Source organism: Catharus ustulatus, unplaced genomic scaffold, assembly GCF_009819885.2.
Source record: "Catharus ustulatus isolate bCatUst1 unplaced genomic scaffold, bCatUst1.pri.v2 scaffold_75_arrow_ctg1, whole genome shotgun sequence".
Lineage (NCBI taxonomy): Eukaryota > Metazoa > Chordata > Aves > Passeriformes > Turdidae > Catharus > Catharus ustulatus.
In genome coordinates, this window is record NW_024879545.1 from 72,917 (window position 1) to 82,354 (window position 9,438).

Sequence of the window (9,438 nt, forward strand, 5' to 3'; positions counted from 1 at the left end):
CACCCCATCACAATCCTCACACTGTGCCCGTGTTTTAACGAGAAATCTAAAGCAGCTCTATTTTGTAGTGTGCCGTGTCTAATACTATCTACATCAGTGAGCATTTGCTTCAAAACATTAGAAGCCAGATTCAGCTGTTGATTCACCCAGCATCCCAGCTTGTTAAGTGTAGACAATGCTTGCGCAGCAGCAATACCTGGAGAAAAAATTAATGCTATTATTTTTGTCGGAGCAGCCCAAAACTCCACACGGTCGTGACAGTCAGGTTCCAGACCCCCAATTTCTCTTTTAGCTCTCCTGCTATGTCATGCTCTCCAAAGGGTCTGGTTCAGCCTTTCACACATGCTAGGAACAAACATAGTTTGCTTTCCCAAGAAACGTGGTCCACAAAAGGGGTTTTGTGGAATTGCAGGCCATGCTCTATCTCCACAAATTAAAAAGACATCTGGTGGAAGCAGTCTTACAGTTGCATTCTCAACAGCACTCTCAGGATACATCCAGTTGTGGCAATATTTGATCATGTTCCTGTATCATGGAGAGTTGGGACTGAGGATGACACTATCATTCTTGGGACGTGGGACTAGAACATCGCTCAGGTTAGTTGATTTGGGATCTGGGAAATAGTTAAAAAACAAGCAATAATTTCCAGCTACTGACCCTAACAGATGTAGTTCTTCAGATTCTAGACCACTTTCCTTCAGCGATCGTGTTTTCATACCTGCTTGAAAGCCCTCTCCATTCGGCTCAATCCCCAATCTCTTGGATTCGTCCACTTTTGTACCACCTTCGGTTAGGTTGCACCAACGATCCTCCGCCTCCAATACACCTCCTCTCACATGGGGCTCTCCGTCGGCTCCTACCTATTTTGCAAAACCAGTAAAGTTATTTAATGGAACACCAATTAAACATGTACAGAAAGGATCTTCTGGCTTAGCTAGGGACAAACAAAAGGAATCCTCCCCAGTACCATCAACCCAAGTGAACCACATCTTCTGATGATTCCACCCTGAGGAGTTAAGTTCTTCTGTGCTATTGATGTCACCAGATGCTACAACTGACAAAAGAAAAGTCACAGAAACCCACATCTCTAGTTTAAAGCTGTTCTTCATCCTTATGTTCTTATTGCTTGCCCTCTCTTCTTCCACATCCGTTTTATGCGCAGCCATTGCTCAGGTCTAACTGCCCAATATCTTGGAATGGCAAGCCCTTTCCCACACTCGATCATTCGTTTTTGAGTATAATTAGTTAGGAAATAGGAGAAAGTCCATTAGCTGAAAATGTTGATCTTTGACATCACTGAATGCCCACCTTGAGAACCTGAAACAAGGAATAACTAAAGAGGTTAGTAGGAGCACAATACCATGATGATGAGGAGGTTTTTTCTCGATAAGTTGCTTTTCTAAGTTTCCAGACAGGGCTATGTTTTGGCAGTCCTGTTCCTGCTCGGGTTATGAAAGCTGCATGGTAGTTAGGGAATTTATCTTCTGACTGGGCCTCATTTTCTTGGAGACAATTCATGCCTGCTCAATTGAATAGATGACTACTTTGAACCTGTTGGTGATAAAAACACATGCATATCTTCTCTTTAAATTAGAGAATCAATTAGGCTTTGTCATTGTACATTCAATTAAATCTAGTGAGACCAGAAACTTACAGCAATCAGGAAAAATTCAGATCTAACAATTAAACACATTTCTAATATCAGACATAATTAATTACACATGTGAAATTAGATAATTACCAAACATTAAAACATTGTAGCATCATCCCAGTGTCTGTAACAGCTGATAAACCTCAAATCAGTGAAGAACTGGATAATCATCTCTGGAAAATGATTCCCAAGCTCACTTCAAGAATAAGTTCAGCTGTCATATTGATAAGGTCAAATTGCCAAGTTAGAGTAACTCGAGTAATGTTTTGATGCAGAAAACACTTGGGTCTGTTGGCAGTTTCCCATCCAGGTAGAGCCAGGATGTGGCCACAGCCCAGGCCCTAACTGGAAGAGAATTCTCTAATATATTAAAAAAAAAAATAAATCCTGATAATGACATATGTCTCGTAGATAATTATACCAAGAGATGTTAAAACACCTGAAAAAGCCGGCTATAAATACAACATTAACATCTTCTGAGCTGTGCCTATTACAAAAGTTGGTAAATTCACATCATGCAATCAATAGTGTTAATTGTCACTTCAGTAGAACCACAAGCACACTTAAGAGAACTCAGTTAATCAGTATTAATACCGAATATAATGTGATCTAAATAAAACTGGAACAAAACATTGTCTGAACTCAGTGATACTGGAATTTAAGAGAAATTAAATCCAACAGAATTAACTTAATAGAACTTAGACTTAGACAATCTTAACAGAACGTGTCTGGACATTATAACACTGAACCTTAACAGTGATAAAAACCAATATCTTTTACAAGTTATAAATGTAATTTCCTCTAATACTTTTAATACAAAAAGACACTAAAAAACTCTAACAATCTGTGAACAGGATAATTTTACGGGAGGGATTATGTTGTGATTCTATGTAATTTGGATTTGAGCATAGATCATAGTAATTGAAATTATTAAGTACAACTCTGATTAGGGTTTTCCAAAGTACAACTTGAATCATTCTTAAATTACTAAAAAGGTATATATACTCAAAATCTTAACACATATGTTTTATTGGCAAAAAGAATCGTCAGTAACTGTACTGCAGTGCACACAGATAGTTTTGAACTCCTCCAGTAAAACCGAAAAAACCACTTCTACTTTTTTCTTTTTTTTTTTTTCTTTTTTTTTCTTGTTGTTGTTGGGGAACCACGCCATCACGGGGGGAGCATTAGAGCCCATGCTGCCACCACCGAGCAGCGGGCCGGGAAAAAAGAACAACCTATCCCCAGCATCCATGTCTGGGATAGCAAACTATGTTCGGAGCTCTCTCCCCACTGCTCCGGGCATCCCCCCTCTTCTGCTGCAGACACTCCAAAATATCAGACCGAAATGGGGGGTCCAACATTTTTTGCGTTCCTCAGCATCGGCTGAAACAACCGACTTCCCATCGGGACCAGCCCCTCCCAAGAACCGAACCCGGCGTCCTCCGCCAGCACTGCGGTCTGGGAGACAGGCACGGAGCCACTGTCCCTTCTCGCCTCCGTTATCAACAGCTGTCGGGTTTTTTCCCTGTCTTTGAACTCCTGGTCCACCAAAGTCCCTAATTCTGCTAATTCTCCTGCCGCCGGGGCACTCTTCTGAACTGCGCGATAGCTCTGCATGCGAATGCCTGCGATCTGCATTTGAATGCCTGCTCTGACTGAGCTCGGTGAGCCGGGCAGTGAAGGTGAGAGATGAACCTGCCCTCCCAGGGCTGCTGCTAACTCTTCAGGAGACACTGCGGGACACCCCACAGGCAAACCCAATGCCGGTGAAGGCAGAGAAGTGTCTATTTCCATTTTTCTGGTTCTGACACAGACTGCAGGACCACTCTGTCGTTGCCTGAGACCGCTGGCAGAGCCTGTGACTTTGTCTCAGGGACAAAAACAGTTCTAGGGGTAGCAAAAAATCCTGTTTCCTGATCCCATCTTAGTAACTTTTTTAACCCTCTAAGTCGTATTTGACTTCTCTCATAGAGAGGACATGCTGGAGGACGTGCAGCATTGCCTGCTCTTCTTTCGACATCACCTTCCCCGTCCTCCAGCCCCAGGTGCTCACCTTATTACCATAGTTCTTCGCTGCGTAGTGCACACGTTGTTCCCGAGGCTTTTCCTCGGGATCCTCTCCTGTGCCCCGCGGCTTCCGTCTGAGCTGCACTCCGGAGTTTCTCTACTGTATTCTTCGGATTTTCTCAGAACCACTCTCCGACTCCTCTTGCCGGCCCGGGGCAGCCCAGGGCCTCCCGCTTCTCTGATTTGCGAACCTTCTTCAGAGACTAAGTCCAAAGAGTTCGGTGGTTCGCTTCGTGCACGCAATGTGTACGATGTATGACTGCCTGGGTCACCAACTTGTGGGAGAGAGACATGGACTTCTGAACTACAAAATCAATATGATTATCCCAAAGCCGATTTAATGTTTACATTTAATCCTAATTATGCACTCTAGAACAACTCCCCACGTGATCACGCATTATTTGATTGGAGAATCCCCTTGTCCATGCGTCTTGTTCGAGGCCCCCCAGGTATGCCGATTGGCCACTTGTCCAGGTCTTCACTGCCCACCTTTATCTCAGCATCCTGTTTTTCTTTCTCTTCTTTCACATTTTAGCATAGTTTATGTTTCAGCAACCTTGAAGGGTCTCAAAAATCCCCAAAGTTGTCTCCCCCATGCACCTGTTATAAACATGGTTCTAAACTAAGAAATACACAAAACCAGCCAAGCATGGGAAAGTACAGCAGAGTACAGAGAAAAACATGTAAACAACAAAATATGAACAACAATAACTAAATATAGTTTGGCTGGTGCACACAACCCAAAATGTGGCCTGGACTTAGACATGTCCAAGGCCCAGACTTGTCCAATCTTACTGCATCCACTGGGGCAGCTTAAGGTTGTGTCCTCTTGTACTGTCATCGTTCCCTGGAAAGCAGCCTGACCCCCACATGGCTGCACCCTCCTGTCAGAGAGTTGTGGAGAGTGATGAGGTCTCCCCTGAGCCTCCTCTCCTCCAGGATTAACAACCCCAGCTCCCTCAGCTGCTCCTCATAGGACCTGTGTTCCACACCCCTCACCAGCCTTGTTGCCCTTCTCTGGACACTCTCCAGCCTCTCCATGTCCTTCCTAGACTGGGGACCCAGAACTGGACACTGCACTCAGGGTGCTGCCCAACCAGTGCTGAGGACAGGGGAGGAATCACTGCCCTTACCTGCTGACCACACCATTCCTGATCCATAGAAGTCACAGGGGTTGGATGAGAGAAGTGGTTGGTATGGATTGCAGACAAAGTGTTACTGATTGCGAGCCAAGAAAGGTCTTGATTTTTATGTCTATTGAATCTGCATTAGAAGGTTCAGGGGTTCAATATCAATTGGACATTGCTTGTAACAATCTATAAATAGGAGATGAAAACTTATCAGGACAAAACATTGCAAAGCACTGGTTTCGATATAGAGTACTCACTTTGAATACACTTCTGAAATCTATCTAATTAACCACAGAAGAATTTAAAAGTTAAATTATTCCCAGGGGCTTTTCCTGTTTGGGTGTTTTGAACACATATTTATGAGCCTTTGTCACTGAATTCCCAAACTGAAGAGTTCAAGACAAAATACTTCAATTTTACGTTTGGCCAAATTGCCAGCACACCCACTTGAATTATTTACTCATTTCCTGCTGTGACATGGGATTTTGAGGAAAGCAAACAAGTTCAAACTTTAAAGGGTGTATAGAAAATCTTTATTACTAGAAACCACAAGAGAAAAAAACCTCCTCAGAATAAAACTTTCAGAACACTTCTCTTCCCCCACAACTTCTTTCACACTGATAATACCCAGAAACAGATCAGTCCATTTACATTCTCTAAAACTAGTCTTTCACCAATTTTCTTGGGTGAGGAGGACTTCTCTTCAGTCTATGGAGATTTCTCCACGGGAAAACAGTTATCTCCTGGTCTCTATGTCACAATGAATGAGCCACTTGGTAGAATGAAAATCTGATCATTGTGTAGAAATCCCTTACTTGACTTACAGCTTTCCCAAAATTATTATTGAGAACCATATCAACTTATAGGGAACACTTCAAAGATTATAATAGTTCAAACAAAAGTTCTCTTAATCTTTGAAATCAGAGGTCTTTTTTTTTTTCTTCTCTGAGAGGCAGCAGGGATCTTCATCTCTCTCCTCTCTATTCCAATTTCTCATGGGATCACAACTGTTTCAACATCTGTGTTCTTTAGCAGAAATGCCTCTGCTCATGTCTACAATTAAAACACTTCATCCACCCCATAATGCATTTTCTATGAGTTGTAGGCAAACAGGAGTACAGTGATTTCACGAATACAAGCTGCACTGAGTATCAGCCGCATCTGTGGGTGTTGGCAAATATTTCGTTCTTTTTCCATAAATAAGCCGCACCCGAGTATAAGCCGCTCTGTCGTTTGCAGCGAGGACCCGCGTGCAACAAAGTTGCCAATTAGTAACAGAACCGTGGCAGGGCGGGGTTTACTGGCTCGGTTCGGGCTGTGCAGGCTCTGCCCGCTCAGGGCTGCCGACGGGGCCAGGTGGCCCAGCCCAGTGCTGCTGCTCATCGGGGCCGCTCGGGGCCAACCGCTGCTGCCACTGGGCTCGGTCACCCCGGTCCGGTGCTGCCCCGTGGTGGCAGGCAGGGACGGAGCCCCCCCCAGCTCCCGCGGTGACTGAGGTGGGCGGGGACGGAGCCTCCTGCCTCCTCCTTAGGCCGCAGCCATGGTGGCACGGGGCCCCAGCCACCTCCCCGAGCTGCGGCAGAGGAGGGGAGGAGAGAGCTCTCCCTCCTCTCTCCCCGCCCCCCGTGCTGCCTGCAGGGAACCAGGCTGCATCCGAGGCACAACAGGGTAACAATTTGTAACAATCGCGAAATGCCGGCTTTTACTGGCAGGGGCTCGGCTCGACACCCTGGCTGGCACTTCTGAGGTTGTAAATGTCAGAAAATTATTCACATATTAGCCGCTCCTGAATATAAGCTGCATTTCCAGTGTAGGAGCAAAATTTTAGTCAAAATGGTGCGGCTTGTATTCGTGAAATTACTGTATCTTCTCCAAAGCCTCAAAACAGGCAAATTTCAGTCCACAACTCACCTCCTTCTGTCATCTATGACCTGACTCTTCCTTTTGTCTGACCTCAGTGTTTCATGCTGTTTCTGTGCCTATCTCCATCTTGGTCCTCTTCTTTCCCTCAGGAGAGAGAACAAAGTGTCTGCAAGTCTCATTCTGGGCAGTGATAGAGTTCATATTTTGCCCAGACCTGCAGATGCTCATGCGATCTCTCCTGGGCTGCAGCCTGGAGCTATTTTACAATGGAAACGTTTCCGGTGGCTGCGCTGGGGGCCCGGGCCAGGATAGCAGGTCCCAGGGCAGAAGGGCAGGGGCTGCTCTGGGAGGGGGGCTGGGATCTCGACAGCCAGGCTGGAACTCAGAGGCTGCACCCACGGGCCGATGGCTCCCCCTGCCCCTTGCCCGGTGGGTTCTGGAAAGACTCATCAGGGGCAGCATTCCAGCCACACCACGGCCGGTCTGGCCACTCTGGGGCAGGGGGAAGCAGGCAGGATCTCAACAGCTGATGGCCCTGCCCAGCAATCCCCCTCCCCCAAGTTACTCAAACTTTGGAAGAGGACAGAAACAGAAGAAATGGAAGACACAAAGAGAAAGACAAAAAAGATACAGAGATGCACACACACAGCTACTAACTCCTGGATTCCAGCGGCGTTCAGATAGAAATTCCAAGTGGAGTTAGGGTCAAGATGTGTGCTTGCCTTGTGGTCAGCCTTAAATACCCCTTGGTCTTCTTGAGACCTTCCCCCAGGTGGCACTTTTGGTCATTTGGTCACTCAGGAGCTGGGCTGGGGCTCCAGAGATTCCAGCATATGGAGCATTGCCTTTGGTGTGCCAGGGACTGGCAGACACTGCTGGGCTGGGATAGAGGCTCTGGGAGGATTGGGGTCACAGGGCAGTGCAGTGCTGGGGTTACAGGGCAGGGCAGGGCTGCAACTGCCCCTTTCTCCCCCACACAGGAAATATTTGGAGCCAATAATCTCCTCCCGTCTGTCACAACAGACATCGTTAGAGGTGGAATCCCAATTCTGGCCATGGGTGCTCCGAGGAGAAGGAAATTTCTTTTCCATAGGAAGGAAAACACAGAGCCCCAGTGTTTGGAAGACAGGTGAGAGCCTCACTAGGACAAGGCCAGCCAAACTTGTCAGTAGTGTCAGATTTTGTCTGGGAGCAGTCTTTGGATATAGGGAATTTTGGAGGTGGAATCCAATATCAGTCATGAGCTCCAGGAGAAGCAGGACAGTTCCTTCCCACAGGAAAGAAAGAATGGGGCCTTTTCCCAGGGCTTTGGGGACAGATGAGAGGAAACCACGGCCAGACAGACTTGTCCTGGCAATATTCCCACGGGAACAATCCCTGGATGTAAGGAAATTTGGTGGTGAAATCCCAATTATGGCCATGGCTGCCTGGAGGAGAAAGACAGTTCTTTTCCACAGGAAGGAAAGCAGGGAGCTCCAGTGTTTCAGTAACAGATGAGAAGAGACCCTCAACATGCCAAGGCCAGCTGGATCAATCAGGCTGCCCCTGGGAGACCAAACAAGCCAGAACTGTTCTGTGTTCCCTTGGTTCCCTGGGGCACCAGTGTCAGAACGTTCTGCTTGGTTCAACTGAACCCCTCTGTGTCGCAGGGAACCCTTGGTTCCACGAGGCCCTGAAGGCTCCCAATGGTGTCCTTTGCTCCATGGTGCCACTCAGTGTCATAATGGCCCCTTAGTTCCAGGAGGCTGTAAAGTGTCTCAATTGTCTCTCCATGGTTCCATGAGGCCCTGCAATGTCACAGTGGACCTTTGGCTCCATGGGGTCTCGCATGGCCACAGTGGCCCTTGGTTCCATGACAACCCAAAGTGTCATAATGGTCTCCAGGGCTCCATGAGACCCCGTGGAGTCACACTGGCTCCTTGGTTTGATGCTGCCTCCCAGTGTCACAATGATCCCAGCATTCCATGGATTCCACAGTGTCAGTACTGTCCCCTTGGTTCCATGAGGCCCAGCAATGTCACAGTGGTCTCCATGATTCCATGAGGTGCCATAGTGTCACAATGTCCCCTTGGTTCCATTGGCCCTGTGTTGCTGCGTTCCCCCCTCCCATTCTCAGGTCCCCCTGCCAGCTGAGAAATGCTCGTTGGGCCTCGGCCTTGGTCAACAGCCCCTGGGCTCAGCTCCTCTGGAGCTCAGCATAAACCCTGTCTGCTCCCAGGCACTGCTGCTGCCCAGCCAGCTCCTGGTTTCTGTAGGAGCAGCCCTGGAACTGGTTTTGTTCCCTCAGTGGCACAACATCCCTGTTGTCCCCCTTCCAAGGAAAGCTGTGGATGCCCAGTGTGGCCAGGATGAACCATTGCTGTGACTGAAGCCCCTCTCTTGGGGCCCTACAAACAGCACTGCACAAGGAGCCCTTGGAGCTCTCCTGGGCCAGCACCTCCCTGTGAGCGGGGCCTCTCCGAGCCGGGAACTCTCCTGTTTGCTGCACTCGGGGCATCCCTGAACAACGACGGAGCCTGGGCCCATCCCCACTGCTCCAGGCTCAACCCTTCGCCTGCTGGGGAGATGCCAAAGCATCCGGAGTGAGCATTTCCCTGCCCTCCAGGGGAATTCCTCACAGGTCCCTGGCACTGACTCTGTCTGTGTGCACACACGAGTGCCTGTGCCCTGGCAAATGGGGCAGAAATGCTGCTCTCTGAGGGGTTTGAGTGCCTTGGATATCTG